The sequence below is a fragment of the Suncus etruscus genome, chromosome 3 (assembly GCF_024139225.1).
Source record: "Suncus etruscus isolate mSunEtr1 chromosome 3, mSunEtr1.pri.cur, whole genome shotgun sequence".
In the NCBI taxonomy this organism is placed as follows: Eukaryota; Metazoa; Chordata; class Mammalia; order Eulipotyphla; family Soricidae; genus Suncus; species Suncus etruscus.
The window spans coordinates 6,254,371-6,275,078 of record NC_064850.1 but is presented as its reverse complement, the minus strand read 5'-3'; the positions used below and the strand labels follow the sequence as shown (position 1 = coordinate 6,275,078).

The 20,708-nt window shown below is 39.7% G+C and overlaps 1 pseudogene; it reads left to right on the top strand.

Annotated features, from left to right (window-relative positions):
* The first annotated feature begins 3,992 nt into the window (after nucleotides 1-3,992).
* On the top strand, nucleotides 3,993-11,494 carry LOC126003936 (ADP-ribosylation factor 1-like; annotated as a pseudogene).
* Nucleotides 11,495-20,708: the final 9,214 nt, after the last annotated feature.

The window sequence follows — 20,708 nt, the reverse complement described above, 5'->3', positions numbered from 1 at the left end:
ATGCCCACTATAAATGCATTACTATTAATTCCTTCACCACTGTCCACTGAAGTCCTCTGTGCTTTTCTTATTCTCCCTCTGGTAATTTACCCTCAGTTCTTGGTCATGATCTGCAGGGGTCTCAAACTCAATTTACCTGGGGGCCGCAGGAGGCAAAGTCGGGGTGATCCTTGAGTGCAAAGTCAGTAGTAAGCCTTGAACATTGGGGGGTGTGACCCAAACAACTAAAACAAAACAAAACAAAAAAGATTCCTCTAGGGCAGGGCCACAAAATGTTGTATGGAGGGCTGCAAAGGGCCCGCAAGCTGCGAGTTTGAGACCCCTAACTAAGGTTTTGTTTTTGTTTTGACTTGCTATTTCTTGGCATTCTTTTGACTTATTTTTTCCTTAACTTGACCTGCTGTAATACTATTCACATAACTGAACATGAAAGATTTGGTCTTTTTTTAATAGATGGTCTATTCCTTTTTTGTCTGAATCTACCAGACCTCCTTTATTCACTCATGCATCATTGGATACCTAGGCTTTTTCCATGTTTTGGCTATTGTAAAGAGCCCTACAATGAGTATGGGGGTACACTTATCTTTTGGGATTAGTGACTTTGTATTCTTTAGATTTTGGGGGTCATAGAGTAGATATGTTTTTATTATTTTGTGAAATACCTACATTTTTCTATAGATATTTGGCAGTTTACATATTCACTAACAGTGTACAAGGGTGTGATTTTTCTCTGCACTCTACAAGCAACTTCTCCTTATGGTCTATTTCACAGAGACCATTTTCATAAGTGTGAGATGTTACAGATGATTCTAGTTTTGTTTTGCCTTTTCCTGGTAATAAGAGAAGCATTTTTTTTTCTTTTTCCTTTTCTTCAACTTACTTTGCTTTGGGGTCCAACCCAGAATTGTTAAGGGTTTACTCCTGGTAGTGGGATCACTTCTGACAAAATTCAGGGGATCGGGGCCGGGCAGTGGCGCTAGAGGTAAAGTGCCTGCCTTGCCTGCGCTAGCCTTGGACGGACCGCGGTTCTATCCTCCGGTGTCCCATATGGTCCCTCAAGCCAGGAGCGACTTCTGAGCGCATAGCCAGGAGTAACCCCTGAGCATCACCGGTGTGGCCCAAAAACAAACAAACAAAAAAATTCAGGGGATCATTTATTGTGCCAGGGATCAAACCTGAATAGGGCACAGGCAAAGCAAATTCCTTACCTACTGTATTCTCTTTGACCTGTAAGAGCATTGTCTTCAAGTCTCTTTGCCATTGTGTTTCCTCCCCTAAAACAATCTACTTGCCTCTCTGCTCATTTAGTTTTTTTTTTTTTTTTGGCAGATACCCAAGGGGTTTTTTTGGTACATTCCCTTGAGGAACCACGTGGTTTCAAAGATCAAAGATGGGACTCAGGGCTGGAGAGATAACTTGGGGATGGGGCATTTGCCTTGCATGCAAAAGGATGGTGGTTCAAATCCAGTGATTTCTGAGCGTAAAGCCAGGAGTAAACCCTGAGCGCTGCTGGGTGTGACCCAAAAACCAAAAAAAAAAAAAAAAAAAAAAAAAGAAATGGGACTCAACTGTGTCAAGGATGCATTTCAGTGCTCTGAGCTTATTCCCTTGCCTCCAGTCCACTTAACTTAAAAATTGGCCCCACTTAGTATTGCTCAGGGCATGCTCCTGGTTTAGTGCTCGTGGTCTCCTTCCTGGCAGTTCTCAGAACAGTTGGTGCCAAACCTCCAGCATGCAAAGTTTATGTTCAAGTCCATTGAGCTGCTCTCTAGAGCTCGTCGGCTCACTTTTTTGCACAATTACCTATTTAATTATTATTGAGTTTTGTTATCTTTATCATGGTTATCGAATTGAATTATGACATATTTTCTTCCATTTATAAAATGTCATTTTGTTTTAATAATAGTTTTTTAGAAATACAGATTCTAGTCTGATTCAGTCCTGTGTCTTTATTTTTTAAAAAAATGTCCCTGGTTGTTGGGTTAAATCCCCAAAGATATCACTTGAGTTCCAACATGGAGTCTCAAGCTAGCAAGATATGTGCCTTATCTCTTAATCTCTTTGTGTCCCAACTTATTCATTATATCAATGCCACAGAATTATAAGATATACATGTAAAATGTTTAGAACAATACTTGGCATCTGGTAAGATATTTCTGACTTTGTTTTTGTTTTTGTTTGTTTGTTTGTTTTTTGGGTCACACCCGGCAGCGCTCAGGGGTTACTCCTGGCTCTCTGCTTAGAAATTGCTCCTGGCAGGCTCGGGGGACCATATGGGATGCCAGGATTCAAACCACTGTCTTTCTGCATGCAAGGCAAACACCCTACTCCACACTATCTCTCTGGCCCCATTTCTGTCTGTTTTATTACTTTTAGCAATGTCTAATAGTTTTCAGCATATAGGTTGTTCACCTTATTTGTTTGGTTTGCTCTTATGTATTTAATTTTTTTCTATGTACTTATAAAAGGAATTTTCTCCTTAATTTCCCTTTTCTCTAACTCATGTATACATATATATATATATATAAATACAATAGATTTATGTCAAGTATTGTAGTTTTAAACTACGACATCAAAACCATGATCCATGAAAGAAAGTTTTATAATTTTTATTGAGACTCATGTGAATTACAAGTTTTTCACAGTTATATTTAAGGTACACAGTGACAGTGAATTAGGGCCATTCCCGCCACCAGTGTTGACCTCCCTCCACCACTATTCCCAGGATGCATCCCATACTTCTACCCTTATCCCCCTGGGCTGCTAGTGTAGCAGGTCCCTTTTGTCTCTGGGCTGCTAGTGTAGCAGGTCCCTTTTGTCTCTAGCTTGTAGTTTGGGTCTCTTATTCTACTGTTGTTGACATTGGGTTGGGTATTTAGGTCTGATCATTTTTTACTTCCATTCCATGCTCATGAGACCGCTTTGCCCCTGGTACCATCCACGTTTTTTTTCTCAGTTTGTAGGAAGACATAGAAATATGAGGCAAAACAAGATTATTTATGTCCTATGGTTCTGTTTAAAAAAAAAAGTGGACAGGATACCCTGTCTAGAAGCTATAACTATAAATTTAAAATTAAAAAAAAAAGGAGGACTGGTGTGGCAAGGGTTTTGTGTGTGTGTGTGTGTGTGTGTGTTGGCTGTTTTTTGTTTTGGGGGGAATTTTTGGTGTTTTTGTTTTGTTTTGTTTTGTTTGCATAGACATACTAAGTACTAGAGAAATTAGAAAGGCAATTCCCTTGGCCTAAGAGATACAGGGTGTCTCCACCCTTAAAGCAGACGGTCATGAGACTAACTACAGGCTCTGGACATGTTCACTGTCGAACCCATGGTCTTTCTTTATGGTGCCAGAAAATGTTCTGCTCCGTTGTGGTTGTCAAAGGCAGTCCTCTATAATTAGAGATCTTAGTTTTTGCACAGATTCTAGGATGAAGTCTAAGAGTCTTCATGAAAGAAAGTTTTGCTAAAATTAGATTCCATCAAGTTCTACAAATTTTCTTCTACAAAATATAAAGCTACGGAAATAAAAAGACAAGTCACATTTGGACAACACATTTGCCGAGCACATTGCTGGAGGACTTATATTTAAAATATACTAAGAGCTCTTGAAAACTTAACAATTAAAAAATAGAAAGCCTAATTTAAAAGTATACAAAAACTTGAACAGAAATACATATGTATATGTTCTCACTAAAGGATATATACAGATGACATATTCAAATATGTATACAGACGTATATACAGATGACAACTAAGACTATAAAATGGTATTCAATATGTGTCATTTGGAAATAGCAAATTTAATCAAAATTGAAATGCAATATGTAATAAATGCAACAAATATTTTAAAATACAAAAATAAATACAATATACAATAAATACAATTTATACATAAAATGACTAAAATTCAAAACACTAGTGCCAGGGATAGCTCAGTGACTAAAAGACTTCTTTGCAAATGTGAGAACATTAGTTCAGTCCGTGGTGCTGCCTACATGCATTCTCACAGTCTCAGTACGTCTGCTGTTTGGGACCCCAATATTGCAACAGAATATGTGATCTCTAGTGCACAGTTCGATGTATGTGCAAGTATTTCAATTAAAGTACAACCCCCACCAACTACTGCAACTAGGAGATGCTCAAACACTCTGCTGAGGAGTATAAATTCTGGTTAACATATAATGAGTACCACTGTGACCTCTAGGGAGCATTACAACTAGAATGTTCATGAGCACTCTAGCTGAATGACCGTAACCCCAGATAAGCGTATGTGAAAATATTACAACTAAATGTCTACAATCCCCAGGAAGCATCAAATATATGCAACTCAACCAACTGTGTGGTCCTTGGTCTTCATCACAACATGAACAAGGAAGGGAAGGGAGGGTGAAAAACAAATAAAATAATATAAAAAACATTGACAACACCAAATGCTGATTAACAATAATAAGACATTTATTGTTGGCATGAATGAAAAAATGGTAGAAGCACTCTGAAAAACAGTTAATTTATTATGGAGCTAAATATACTTTTACCGTAGACTATAATTGTGTTTCCAGGTATTTACCAAGATGAACTGAACGTTTATGTTCACACAAAAATTTACAACTTTATTCATAATATATACGTATTCGAAGCAGTAAAGATTGACCAATAGATGAGTGGATAGTTAAACTGTAGCACATTGATGGAATACTATATAGCAGTAAAGAGAAATGAGTTATCAAGTTACGAAAGGACACAAAGTAAGCTTTTTGGGAGGACCATACCTGGAGATGCTCAGGGCTTAGTTTTGGCTCTCTGCTCAAGTATCACTCCTTGAGAAGCTTAGAGTACCACATGTAGTATTGGGGAATCAATTCCCAGTCAGACATATGCAAGGAAAGTGTCTTAGCCATTGTACACTTTCTCCAACCCCAAGAGATTTAAATGTATATAGCCAATCTGGAAAGACTTCAAATTATATGACTCTAACTATATGTCATTTTGAGAATGAAAGATAACGAAACATTATATAAACCAGTATGTGGCAGGGATTGAGTAGAAGAAGGGGGGAGAACAGGGAGGTGAAGTACTAGAGATTTTTAGGACCATGAACAATGTTATGATTCCCTAATTGGAGATAGATGGCATTAAGCATTGGGAAGTGCCATATACTACACAAACTATGACTCCTAATGTAAATTTTGGACTTAATTGAATAACAGTGGATTACCAACTGGAACAAATGTCAAATCAATGCAATAAGTCAATAATTAGGGAAAGTAGGTTTGGGAAGGTCAGATGAGAGTATATGGGAAAGTTCTACATTTACTGTTTAATTTTTATCTGCACCTAAAACTAAAGAATACCATCTATCAATTAAAAGGTAATAAAAGACATTCACTCAAAGTTGGTTTCTTATCCCCTTGAATGAAGTGAAAAGCTAACATCAGTAAGACTGACACTTGATTAAATAGCCCTTATCTATATTTAGTCTATGAAGGAAAGTTATAGTCCTTAGGTATTTTTCCAACATTGAGCCAATTTGGAAAGACTAGTTGGGAAGTTCTCAAAAACCACAGCTTTATACATTTTCTCAAAGTGAAAAAATGTATATATTTTGGGTCGTTTTGGATATATCCTTGGAAGTTAATGATAATATTGTCTTATGATTTAGACACATGCAGGATCTCTTTTTTTCATCTGTATCTCAGTTATACATTAATAAACTGAAAAAAGATATTTATTAAGACTTTGCCTTGCCCATTTTCACCCAGATGACTCCAATGTATTAGCAAAGAGTTGAGCAATGTCTCATTTAGTGATTTAATGTATACTATATTTTATTAGGAATTCAATACCTAATTTTTGTCTACTCTGAAGATTGTGTGCCCTCATGCTATGTGAACTTGTGAGCAGGAACACTTTTATATCTGGAGCTGCTGAATTAGGAAGACTCTTGTCAGCTGAAGACAATACTTGCTCCCTCTTCCTTCACATTCTTAATCACTGTGCTAAATATTTTAGGTATGTTCTTTCATCGAAGCACCATAGCAACCCGAAGAGGCAGCAATGGTGATGATCATATGATGAATCAGTAAATCAATGCTCAAAGAGATAAAAATACAAAGCCAATAGACTCAGAAGCAGCAACCCAGGATTATGGGCCATGCCACTCCCTTGTGTTATTCAAACTGTCATACTTTAGTCAGTTCATGCCCAAAGCTAGGAAAGATGGGGGAGGGGAGGACAAGCTTCCAGGTGTGTCAATTTTGCTAAAATGGAAAGTTGAGTAATATGACTACCTGTGTGTGATTGTCAGTAAATTATGTACTTTGAAAATATTAAACATAGCCAATGAACAGATTCAGAAAAGTTCTCCTGATCTCCCTTGCCTTTTTATTCTGAGGGAATGCTGTTACCAATTGTTTGTGTATCTGTCCAGATATATTCAATTAGATTTTCTAAAGATCTGTTTTGTGTCCTTTCCTTTTTGTACAAATGTGTACTTGTCTATTAGCTCAATTTATTTCACCTAATAGCATACTTAGAGATGATTTTTAATATATACAATATTAATATTTACAACAATTTTTGTTACATCTTTTTAAAATGGAGATTTTAAAAATCAAGAACTTTTAAACTTGATTTTAAATAAAATCAGTTTTTCTGTGAACAAGTTAGAAAAGAGGCAGCAGCTACAAAAACTAACATTTTTGTTTGTTTTGGGGCCACCTACCTGTTTGTGTTCAGGGCTGGTTCTGCCCTCAGGGACCACAGTTCGTGGGTTCCAGGAACCATATGTGGATGCCAGGACTGAACCTGGTCACCTATGTGCAGTGCAAGCACCCTACCTATTGTATTATATCTCCAGTTCCATAGCAGCTCGATTCCTGGTCTGGGAAAGCTAAGTTAATTGCAAATACTGATCATTGTTTTCTATCTGTATTCACCATTCTACTCAATTAAAATGCTTTTCCCACTTTGTTCTTACTATTTCTAACTCAATTTTGTATGTCATACATTATTTCTTTTAAGCTTGAGAAATTAAAAACCACATTATTGTAAATAACATTTTCAAAATCAAGTAAAAGTCAGCTTAGTTTCAGCTGATTTTCATAAATGTGAATACTGAAAAGTATACGATGAATCTAAGAAATCTATAATATAAAGTCTAGGAATTCATGTTATATTACGAATTAATGTTTTTACATTTTCATTATTTCTGACAAAATCCAGATTAGATCACATATTACTGGTAAAGAAACATCTTCAAGTCTATGCACAGTTTGTTGTAGTTTTGCCAAAATTACTAATGCCCAAACAGTGCTTACCAATAAACTCTTGCTGACCTTTAAAACCTTTTAAGACTTACTGACCTCTCCATTCAACGTAGTTTCAAAACTTCAAGAAAAAAATATTGTCATAAAAGTATATAGGCAGTCAGATAATAAAGGTAAGTAAGAGAATCTCAACCTAAGTCTTAGCTGGCACGTATCAAAAAGAACAAGAACAGCCATTTGCTGACATGGATGCAGGGACAAAGACACTCTCATTCATTGCTGGTAGAAATGTTGACAAGTCCAACCTTTCTGGAAAACAAAAGGACATTCTTCAAAAAAACTAGAAGTTGAGCTCCCATATGACCCAGAAATACCGCTCCTGGGAATATATCCTAAGAACCCAAAAACACAAGGCATCTGTACTCCGATGTTCTTTACAGCCCTATTATCAATAGCTATAACTTGGAAACAACCCAAGTACCTGAGAACAGATAAGTGGAAAAAAAATTATAGCACATCAACACAATGGAGTACTCTGCAATCATTAAGTAAAAATATAGTCATGAAATTTGCTTATAAGCATGGAAAGTATCATGCTGAGTGAAATGAGTCAGAGGTAGAGGAAGAAACACACCCATTTGCATGGTACAAAAAATTAATAACAAAAGACAATATAAATGAGGTCTCAGAGAACTGGTCACAGCAGGAGGCCTGTCACAAAGGGGTGGGCAAGGGGGAGTGCAGTTAGGGCAGAGAAGGGACCACTCACTATGACAATGATAATTGGAAGTGATCACTCTGGCCAAGAACTGGATGGTGAGAGGAGGTGAAGTGACATTCATGATACCCTTTCAGTGACAGTATTGCAAGACACAGTGTCTAAAGGGGAGAATGAAGGGGGGAATAAAAGAGAGTGAAAATGTATCTGCTACAGAAGCAGTATGTGGGTATGGCAGGGGGGGGGGCTGGAAACTGAGGACATTGGTGACAGAAAATGTATTGCTGGTGAAGAGATGGTTGTTGGAACATTGTATGACTGAAACTGAAACATCAACAATTTTTGACTCTGTATCTTATGGAGATTCAAGTAAGCAATGGCTTGGGGCAGAAGTAGTTACATTTAAAGGTTGTTTATATGATATAGTCATTCTTTCCAAAACATCTTTAAATTCTATCAGGAAGAAATCTCTACCAGAACAATAAACCAAGTAGAGACTATTAAAAAGAGACATTTCCTCTAGTTGTTCATTTTCACTACATGTTGGATCTTTAATGCAGGAATTTTATTTTTAAGAAATAACCTTTCACATGAAAAAGTATGATAGAATTAAAGCGAATATTTAAAGTTTTTCTCCTATTGTTCAATATTTATCTTATGGTTTTCTTTCCATATACACTCAGATGCTAATAATACATATTTTCCAGAATTTGGGTGGATAATGTTCTCCCTTTGATTTTCCTGTAGGCAATGCAGAAGCACTCACTGTTTGGCTCTTACATTGGGAAACTTATAAAGGTTCCTATGGTTAAGTGTTAGAACTTGCCTATGAAGAACTAAAGGCAGTCAAAGAAGTTGATTCATTTTATACCAGGACTTGCAAAGACAGGTTAGCTGCTCTCCTGTAAGTAAAAAAAAAAATCACATGCAATACCAAATAAGCCAGTTTCACATCCATGTCTTACTACAGTGGGTCATTATATGAAATATGTACTATGTGTCGAAGCTTTGGGGTATATCAGAAATTGCAGACATGATTACTTCAACCAATACCTTTAAGTTTTGACAGTACTCTCTACATTTTGTACACTGGGATTGTGAGGCACACAAGGAAGACAGCCTTTGATTTGTTGAACATCTTTATGTCAGGTAAAGTAGCAATTTTCAACTCTGGGTCCCCAGGATATTCCAAGGGTGCCACTGGTGAAAATTTCATAAATGGGAGACATGAAATTAAAGGAGAAACTGTAGGACTGCCATGGGTTCGGGGTGTGTAGGAGGGCAATATAGCCAGAAGAAGATCACGATTATACAAAGAGTGAAATACACATATAAATAACTAATGTCAAGGATAAATAAAGCACTCATAAGCCTCAGTAACAACAACAACAAAAAACAGTAACCCCACCAAAAATGGGTGCATAAAGGCAAACTGCCCAATGAGGAGAGAAACTGGACTATTGTAGAAAATGTGCACTGATGAAGGGATGGGTGTTGGTATGATTGAAACTCATCAACAACTTTTAACTATCTCACAGTGATTTAATTAAAAATAAATAAATAAAAAGACTGGAGGGGCCAGAGGAATGGCGCAGCTGTAGGGCAGTTGCCTTGCATAGTGCTGACCCAGGATGGATTGTGGTTCGATCCCCAGCGTCCCATATGGTCCCCCAAGCCAGGAGCGATTTCTGAGCACATAGCCAGAAGTTACCCCTGAGCATCACCTGGTGTGGCCCAAAAATAAATTAAAAATAAATTTTAAAAAAGATCGGAAACCGGCCCGGAGAGATAGCACAGCGGCATTTGCCTTGCAAGTAGCCGATCCAGGACCAAAGGTGGTTGTTTTGAATCCCGGTGTCCCATATGGTCGTCCCCTCCCCCCTCGCCCCCCCCGCCCCCCCCCCCCCCGTGCCTGCCAGGAGCTATTTCTGAGCAGACAGCCAGGAGTAACCCCTGAGCACCGCCGGGTGTGACCCAAAAACCAAAAAAAAAAAAAAAAAGACCGGAAACCTCAGATGACAAGGTCCTTCCTAAAGAGAACAATTGGCAGTCTGAAGGCATACAAAGAAGAGTTCGTTGTCATTTATAAGGGAAATGCAAATAAAAATAACAACTAGAGACACCAGTGAGAACAGTTTATATATATAACAAAAATGTAAGTGAAACAATCATTACTGTTAGGGATGTGGTGAAAAAAAGGAAACCTCACTTCCTTTGGTGGGGCTTCCAGTGAAAATGCTGGTAGTGGAAATGTCATCTACTTCAGTCTTTAAAGAAAAACATTAAGGAAATGTCTTTAAAAACTAATACAAGGTGGACGCAAAACCAATGCCTGGCTCTGAGCAACAGCAGTGTGGAGGTCGCTCTAGGTGAGGCAGGGTTTTTTTTTTTTGTTGTTGTTGTTGTTGTTCTTTGTTTTTTTTCTGGCCAATGTCGCTCCCAGAAGTCTACAAGTGTAGGAAGTACCTTTGCCAACCTCTTCAGAGGCCTTTTTTGGCAAAGAAATAAAAAAGTGCATTCTCATGATGGGCCTGGAAGCCTACCAGACTGTACAAACAAAGCTGGGTAATATTGTGACCACCATTCCTACTATAAAGGTTTCAACATGGAAACAGTGGAGTACAAGAATCTCAGCTTTACTGTGTAGGATGTGAGTGGCCAGCACCAGATCCAGCCTCTGTGGTGTCACTACTTCCAAAACACACAAGGTCTGATCTTTGTGTTGACAGTAATGACAGAGAGGGTGTGAATGAGGCCCGTGAATAGCTCATGAGGATTTTGGCTGAAGACCAGCTCAGGGATGCAGCAGTCCTGCTTGTGCTTGGTAACAAGCAGGCCCTCCTCATGAATGTGGCTGAGATCACATACAATTTGGTCCTGCATTCCCTGTGCCGCAGAAACTGGCACATTTAGGCCACCTGTGCCTCCAGTGAGGATGGGCTCAAAAAGGGACTGGACTGACTCTCCAGTCAGCTCCAGAACCAGAAGTGGGTCAGCACACTTGTCTTTCCCTTTCACCCTCTCTCCACCCTCGCTGTTTTCTCGCGTGGCCGAAGAATCAACGCTCACAATCCAAAACATTAGGTTTGCTATCAGGCTCACGGACTGTTTCGCATTACATAAAACTTTCAATAAAACTAAAAGCTGAGGCCAGCCGGCCCTGGGGAGCTGAAGAAGCTCTTGCTGCTGCTGCTGAGTGAAACACTACTCCCTGTGTGGCAGTGAGTGCAGGCCAACCTCGAGCCCAGAGCTTCGATCCTGGGAGTCACCAAAAGACCTGAAGGCCCTGGGGGTCTGGAGCAGCACCTGACGGGTGCTATTGTTACAGCTTTGGGCACCTCAGACTCCCCTCAGGAGATGCAGCCTTGAGAGGACTCCAGGCCTGGGCACTGCCAGCCAAGTCCGACTTGCTGCTGCCAGTGCTGCTATGAGTACTGAGAGCGCCCTTGGCACAACCCTTTGCCAGTTACAATGGAGAAGATGTCCTCGGCCAGCCTGGATACTAGCAAGCTAGAAGCCACCATGCAGGACATTATACGTAGATGTCGTAGGATTCTTGCTTGGGCTTCTGCTTTGAGGAGCACCGGGCAGTCAAGTCAACTCTACTTGGAGTTCGCCTAGATGGGTATCGAGGATTTGGGCCTTCAGCAGATGAACGAGTGTGCTTCCTCCTGTCTGCTCCCTGCCTGGAGGTTCTGGAAACAGGCTTGATCAACTGCTGCAATGTTCTCCTCCAGAATTCCAGTAGCTGCATCTCGAGAGAGCCTCCAGAAAAGTTAGGGTTAGGGTTAGGTAACAGGCTAGTCCTGTGGTTTGAAGCGGTTAGGTAGCTATGTAGAAAAAGCAGCAACAAAAATCAGACAAAAATCCCCATTTCCATTGATTATTCTACCCTTTATAATAACTCAATGTAAAAGTTTAGGAATCTGAAAAAATATATATGTAAAATATATATATTTAATTAGTGTATTACATGGGTCCAGTTTTGGAAAATCTGGGCAGGAAAGGCTGCTGTCCCTCATGGGCATGTTGTGCCATGTGCAGTGGTTTCTATACATATGTGATGTGCACAGGTGAGCAGCTGTATGCAGATCCTTGGGTTCCTAATCTTTCTGCCTCTGTGATTAACCATTAGGACATTTCTGAAGGTCTGGTCTTAAACACTGGACCTCAGTGGAACTGCTCTGAACACTGAGCCTCTCCGTGGGCTGAGCCAAGACAAATAATGATTAGGTGTATGAACTGGCTAATAATAATTCTAGTTTGGGTCAAAAAGAAAAGAAGAATGATCAACTGAATCTGGTAGGGGAAACTTGGTGGACTTGACTCCCAATAAAAAGACATGAACAGGCCCTCGTTTCTCAAAGAGAGATCATTTGGAGTGACTTCAGGGGACATGGGGACAAGGGCTTGCCTTTTGCTGAATAGAGCCCTCTTTCTTGTTCCCCACTTTGTGGCGTAGATGAACAACTTGTTTATCCAGACAGGCTGAGGAGTTAGCTATGATCTAGGGGAGGTAGTAGGGGAACCGGTAACTACGTAAGCACAAGCTCTCAAATTGCAAGATTTCCTCTCTGGATCTATAATTTTGTGTACAGTTTAGTTTAGTGGAACAGTCATTTCCCTTCCTTGTCATGTTAGGTCACTGCCTGCTTCTTACCCAGGGGATGAGATTGAAGAGCATCATGGCTATTGGGATCAGCAAATTGAATGCTAAGCCTAGAAACTCCCAGCTGCTGTTAATAATACAAATGGTTAGTGCTAGACAAGCTAAATAGGGTTGGGTCGTCTCATTGAATGCCTTATCTTGGGGGTTGGTGGCTTACAGAACTCTGCTATGATGAATATTTTTACTATCACAGTCTCTGCCCCCTGTCCTTTTCGAGTGGCCTTTTAGGGCCTTATTGACAAAAGGAGCTAATGATCCCTGGTTTCACTGAGTGAGAAAAGGAAGGATGTGAAATTGTGTGATTCATATTAAAATTGGGATATTCTCTTATTTTTTTGATTGAGAAGTTAATAAATTGTAGTGTAGTTGGGTGGGAGCCTAACTTGAGTGGTAATGTTGCTGCTTTATTTGAAATGTCTCCTTACCTCATTGTGGCCCATTAGGGGTCTAGCCTCCTATCTCTGGTTGGCTCCATATCTGTGACCCCACTACATTTAATAGCTCTTGACCCTAGGTGCTACCAGTCACCCTTCATGTTGACCAGTTTCCATTCATCTCTTGATGTTCCTGATTTTGAAGCTGCCTTTTAGTTTTAGTTTTTGTTGCTTTCTTTGAAGTGTTTTTGTTTTCTTGATTTTTGGTGAGAGATTCAGAAGATACTATGGCCCCCTAATTCTATTTTCATAGAATTGGAAGATATTTTTTCATATTGGAAAATATTGAAGTATCTCTCCTCTTAGACTTCCTGACTTGTTTGCCTTCCTTCTGTGTCCTATTACATCATGAGGTGATATATCTTCCCACCTCCCACTTACATATTGCCACTTATGACCCAAACAGATAACTTAAGGCTGGATGACACAGGGATTGATTGGTCTTGATCCAGTTTCTCTAATCCTTGCTGTTTGGATTTGAACTATTTGGATTATATTGTCAAAAGTGAGTTACAGTTCCTAGAGAGTTAAAGACACCATATCATATATCATATGATATCATATCATATAAAGGCTGCTGTGACCTGATTGCACATTCAAGGATTATAATAACATTTTAGAAAGTCAACTTAGTTAAAAACTTAAATTTGGGGTATCTGCCTTTCATTTTTTGGACACACATTCACATAGGAAAAGAAAGATCTAAGTGAGTTTCTGGCCTACTTTCATGTCTGGGAAATAAGCAAAGGATGCACTGCTCTTCACAGAAGAGGTACATATTGTGACATTACTATTTCCTTTCTGGCCTTTTAAGTTAATGGAGGAAGTTATTTTGTGTAATGGCTGATTGATTGACATTGCCTCTCCTCTTGGTATTTTGTTTTTGTGCTTTTATTATCCTGATCCCCATTAATAGAACTATACTCTCTTCCCCTGGATGAGTATGAAGAGGACTAAGTCTATCAGATGCCCTGAGCAGGACAACTTAGCTCCTTTCTCTTTGGGGAGAGAATGCTCCCTACCACATAATTAACAGTGGTTCAGAGCTACCCTTTTCCCTTTCTTCTCTCAACAGCAGAATTGCATTCCTTCCCTCCTCTATTAAGAGTATTGATAGCCCTGTAATTCCTTTATGCATTTGAGTGTGTGTGTGTGTGTGTGTGTGTGTGTGTGTGTGAGTGTGTGTGTGTGTGTGTGTGTATGTAAGGGGAGGTCTTTATAATTTCAGTGCTTTGTAGCTTGTTCTGTACATTAGTTTCCACCACTATATGCCTAGGGGCCATTGCTTGGCATTATTGCATTATCGCATGTTGGGATCATTGGGGAATATATAGTAAAACTCACCACTCTCCTTTGTTTTTGAGATTTAATTTTGCATAAGTAGTCCATCCTCTACAGATTCCTTCTAACTTTGCCCCTTTGGCTGCTGGTATAAATAAATTGCATCTGCCCCATTGGTAAATAATAATAAAGTTTAAAAAATGAAAAACAAAAACTTTAAGCTGATACTCAGTAAAATAATGTCAACATTTTTTCCCTATGGGGAAAATTGAATCCAGGATCTCACATCTGCAAGATATTTGCCTTACTACTGAGCTATATCCCTGCCTAACAACATCTTTTTTATCTGATAACTTGATTAATTATGGGTTTAGGCAACTAGTTCTCTGTGAGGATGAGGTGAAATAGGAAGCCGAATTCACAGTTGGTAAAGATGTAATCTAATACAGCCTCTTTGGAAAGAAGTATAGAGACTTTTCAAAAAAATTAAAATAGAATTACCGCATGATTCAGTAACTCTGTTCTTTGGCATCTATCACTGGAAAATAAAACCACTAATTTGAAAAACATAAGTATACCTATATTCATTGTGGCACTGTTTATAATAACCAAGATCTGGAAGCAATCCAGGTTCCCAACAACAGGTAAAGAAATTTTGGTATGAATACACAATAGAATATTACCCAGCTATAAAAAAGACTAAATACTTTATCTTGCTACAACATAATAGAACTAAGTGATTTCATGTGAAGCATGAAAATAAGTCAGACAAATACTGAACTATCTGATTCCTAGGTGGTTTTTAAAGAAACAAAACAAGGGAATAGGTCATGGCCAATAAAAACAGTACCTAAGACTGACAGAGCCGGGCCGGGAAGGTGGCGCTAGAGGTAAGGTGTCTGCCTTGCAAGCGCTAGCGTAGGACGGACCGTGGTTCGATCCCCCGGCGTCCCATATGGTCCCCCCAAGCCAGGGGCGATTTCTGAGCGCATAGCTAGGAGTAACCCCTGAGCGTCAAACGGGTGTGGCCCAAAAACCAAAAAAAAAAAAAAAAAAAAAGACTGACAGAGCTAAGTTTATCAAGCAAGAAGTGGGAAGAAGGAATTATGGTATAAAAGAAAAAGAAAGGATCTAGGGAAAATAGTGGAGAGATAATGGCTCTTTGTTGGAAAGTATGATGTGGGGACATTAAATACCTAAAATATAAACATTAATACTAATGTAAACAATGTTATCTTAATTTAAAACTATGCATTAAAGAACCCTCATAGAATTAAATTAAAAGTAACTTTTACTTAATTCTCAAAATTCATGTCACATATTTCATCATTATGAAACCTCCACAATGGGGCCAGAGTGGTGGTGCAGTGGTAGGATGTTTGCCTTGTACATGGTTGACCTAGGACAAAACCATGGTTTGATCCCCAATGTCCCATATAGTCCCCCAAGCCAGAAGCAATTTCTGAGTCTGATTGCATAGCCAGAGGTAACCCCTGAGTTTCATCAGGTGTGGCCCCAAACCCCCCCCCAAAAGAAGGAAACCTCCTCAAGATAGCTCATTGTAGCCAATAAGCATACGTAGTCAGTTGACTCTTGCTATATATAACTTTAAGATAGTGCCAATATATTTTAAAAATTGTCAATAATTACCATGGTCTGGAGACACCATCTTTTTGTGTTTTCATAAAATTAATTTCAATACTGTTCATGTGATACTCAAGAAAATTTGATAAGATAAATAAAATACTAGGGAATACAATTGTGTTAGGTAGGGTTCTGCACTGAACAAATGCAACTCATTATAATGCCTAAGAGTTATTTATACCTAAGAATCAATTAGTCTCCTATTACAAATATTGCCCCTCTTCAAAATGGATATACTAATAACAACTGTAATAGGCATCAGTTTTGTTTATTGCAAGTCCTGAAAAAAAATTCACAACAAAGACCTCTACCTTATGCTGTAAAGTACTATTAATTCTTCAAAAAGCATCTCAGTTATTTATGGTACACTCACTTATTCTGAGACATCAAATAGATATTTGATAAGAACCATTAATCATGAGCTAAATTTCTTCAAATGTATTCACTACATAGCAAATAGATGTAATAATAGCAGATGCCCCTGAGGTCCATAGATCCTAATTTTTGGTATCCTCCAGAAACCATTGAGTTGATAGGATAATAGAATACTTCCTTTTTGGGGGGGGGGTTTGGGCCACACCCAGCATTGCTCAGGGGTTACTCCTGGCTGTCTGCTCAGAAATAGCTCCTGGCAGGCACGGGGGATCATATGGGACACCGGGATTCAAACCAACCACCTTTGGTCCTGGATCGGCTGCTTGCAAGGCAAACACCGCTGTGCTATCTCTCCGGGCTCAAGATAATAGAATACTTTCTTAAGATGCATCTAAGACTCTGTCTTGGCAATTATACTTTGTAAGTTTGGCACCATTTCCCAGAAGGCAATAAAAATCCAATAAGAGAAAATATTTTGTGGTACTTAGGTATCTCTTCTAAGTAAAATGCAAGTATTTTTGAAATCTAGCATGGAATGGGACTTGTCTTTTACATTGTCACCCCCAGTGACCTAATTGAGAAATGATACTTTCCTTCTCTGTTTGAGGCACTGTGGGTCTGAAAGGACCTGTTACCAGAGCCTCATTGCATCATATGATTACACTTTCACTGGGTCACTGAACTAGTGGGCGAGAAAAGGAATCTTTGGCCTGGAAGGGTAATTTCTCCAGTCATCAGGAGGAAGTAGGGTACGGTGCTATGAGAAGGATCAGGAAGAATATGTTTGATACTCAAATAATCTACTGGAGCTTCTCTTGATTTTCTATGGCTCACTGTCCAGAGGACACTACTAGCAGCTAATATCTGATATGGCTGCTCAGCGGTAACTAGAGTTCAACAACCCCAGAGATAGAAAACTGCTAGCTTAGTAGAAGTGCTCAATGAGTGGATGGTGGAAGAGCATAATTACGATTAGTTAGCACTCTAAGATCAATTCCACAAACTTTTTAAAATTGCGCAGAAAACATGGAATTTCTCAACCAAACTCTGAAGAAGGTATTTTTTGTTTGTTTGGGGGCCACACCTAGCAGTGCTCAGTGGTTATTCTGTGTTCAGGGGTCATTCCTGGATGTGTTCGGGGGACCACATGGGATGCCAGGTATCAAACCTGGTCAACTGAGTGCAAAGGCAAACACCCTACTCACTGTGCTAGTGTTCTGGCCCCCCAAAGAAGGTATTCTTAGAGCAAACTTGTAAGAAACTAGTCAATAATGAACTGTTGCAAGTCAGCCCTTGATGGAGTTGACTGATGGAGGGATGGAGGATGAGGTCTTTCCCCTCCAGCTCAGAGCACGCGTCTGCCACCCTGTTCAGCCGATGCTTCTGAGGCTAAGTGGCGGGTAAAAGGCTAGCAAAATATCTTGTCAAAATATCAGCTTTATTCAGAGGACAAGACTGAAGCCCAAAACCTCAGCATCAGTTCCAGCCAAAAAGCCCCTGGCCTTCCACAGACTCTTGCTTTTATCCCCCAGAATCAGGTACCACCCAATGCTGGGATCAGGTACCACCCAAAGGTGGGAGCAGAATCAGGTACCACCCTAGGGTGGGAGCAGAATTCCAGGTCAGACCCTAGGGTATGGCACAATCACCGATCAGGGTAGGGTCAGTAACATAATAATCCCATTGAAATGTTTACATACACAACAGTAAACCATCAGTGAGATGCATAAAGCATTAGAACACATAATCTACACTCAGGATCTGATCTCTGGTACATGTTTCTCTAGCCCTGCTAGGAGCAACCCCTGAGCACCACTGGGTATGGCTCTCAAACTAAAACCACAGCAAAATCCAAACCAAATATCCTAAGTGCATAGCATGTACAAAGGTGAGGTTCAGTGGATTTTGTGGCATTTCATTCAAGGTCTTCTCTTCAGAGTTGGTACATCTGACTTGTATTGTTAGGAATATCAGCTACTACGAGATAATACCCAGTTATCAACCCCAAATAAAAGTGTTCCCCCACACCTCTTCCTGGTAGCCTCTCTTTTTGACACGTAAAAGCCCACCTTCTGGGGTTTAGGGAGTTTATTTGAATAAAGAAAGGAGTCTGGTTTTGGGAGGGAGAAAGAGTGAGAGAAAGAGAGAGAGAGAGAGAGAGAGAGAGAGAGAGAGAGAGAGAGAGAGAGAGAGAGAGAGGCAGAGAGAGATCAGCAGAGAGAGAAATCAGCAGAGAGAGAGAGATCAGCAGAGAAAGCATATGGCAGAGAGAGCTGACAATGAATTCCTTTTCTGATTGCTTGGTATTATTTCTTCTCAGCTACCCTGCTACAAGGGTCTCAAACTCCGTACAACATTTTGTGGCCCTGCCCTAGAGGAATCTTTATTTTGTTTTGTTTTGTTTTGTTTTAGTTGTTTGGGTCACACTCCCCAATGTTCAAGGCTTACTATTGACTTTGCACTCAAGGATCACCCCAACTTTGCCTCCAGCGGCCCCCAGGTAAATTGAGTTTGAAACTCCTGGGTGCCTGGGGCAGTCTCACCCAACTTGTGGATTTATATTTTTATTTTACAAGCTACCAACTTGAGGTGGTATTTCTTAGCAAGTGCTGACCGCAACTGAGACTAACTTTATATATGTTGTTTTGTTTCCTGTGGCAAGCCTTTTGCATGTCTGGCTCATGTCTGGGTACAAAAGCAAAAACAACCCACAAGGACAGAGAGATAAAAGTACAGAGGGTACTGCATTGCTTTGCTAAATGCTGGCCTTTGTTCAATACCTAGTACTACATATGATCTTGTGAGTAGAGGCAGAAGTGATCCTCGAACATAGAACCCGTAGTAAGGGCAAATTGGTATGGCCCCAAATCCAACAGAACAGACTAAGTAAGCAAAACAATCAAAACAAACAAACAAACAAACAAAAAAACCCATTCTGACGTAGAAATGATACAGCTCCGGGCAACACCACCAGGAACTAAGCTCCATTGGGAGATTTATAACACTGCTCTGACACCAACTTGTGAAGTTTTGATATGACAATGAGAAAAGGAAAACTTGACCTAAGACCAGGCTGTCCTATCACATCACCTAACATTAAATGGAAATCAGAAGAGATATCGTCCTTTGAACTGTGGAAAATAAGAGCACCAACAACAGAAAACTGACTTTGACAACCGTGACTGAACAGAGCCTACCCTTGGTACTAATAAGGAAAACCCTACCCTAGGCTGTAGCCCAGGACACATAAACAACAACAACAAGATGTCTTATTGCAGTGGCCCAACCTGGACAACAGAAACTGAGCAGAACCTTTGGATCCATAATATCCTAGGCTTCAGTTTAGGGACTGAACGAAAATAGGGAGCAAGTGTTACAGAAGACTGAACATACAATGATGGATAGGAACCTCTCTAGAACCTAGAGACTCTATCCTAGACCCTGACCTATAACCCGCGCAAATACCAAGATAGCTAGCTACAGTGGCTTGATTTTCTCACATACAACCGAGAGGAAACTTTCCTGGCATCACAAAAAAGCCTTTGGGATGGGGTAACGAGTATATATGGAGCCAGGGGTTGAACCCATGATGGTATGCTTCAAGGATGGAGAAACCCTGAATCTCTTAGGCCACGGGAATTCCCTTTCTTCCCCAATGCTTACTGTGCCTATGCAAAAAAAAAAAAAAAAAAAAAAAAAAGTGGGGGGAACGCCAAACCCTGCCACTCCAGCTCCCATACTTTTTCTTGTTTTGTTTTGATTTGTTAGTTTTTTACTTAATTTTCCTCCTCTTTTTTTCTTCCACTTTTCTTTCTTTTTCACTCTTATGGTTATTATTTAGAGATTTATTTTTATTTTTATTTGCTGGGTCCATTTTTTTTTCTTCCATTTTTCTTTTCTTTTTTTTTTCTCTCTCTTCTTTCATTTTTGGTAGTTGTCACCAAATTTTTTTCTCCCTTTTTTCTTATTCTTTTTATCTCCAATGATGGTGGAATGGATGCTCAATCTACAACAAGCTGTAAAGTGGAGACCAGTTGCACTAGCATTCTGGGGGGTAAAGGAGGGAGATATGGGATGCATACTGGGAACAGGGGCGGAGGGAGGACAGCACTGGTGGTGGGAAAGCCCCTCATTCATTGTCACTATGTACTATAAATGATGTAGTGAAAGTTTTGTAATGCACTTTGATCACAATAAAAATTAAAAAAAAAAAGAAAAGAAAAGAAAAGAAAGGCCACCCCAGCTCCAGAGCTTGAGCTCACTGTCGGATTAGCTGAAATTCTAGGTGAAATGCATTGTGGACTGCTTCTGCCCAGTTTTGTAGT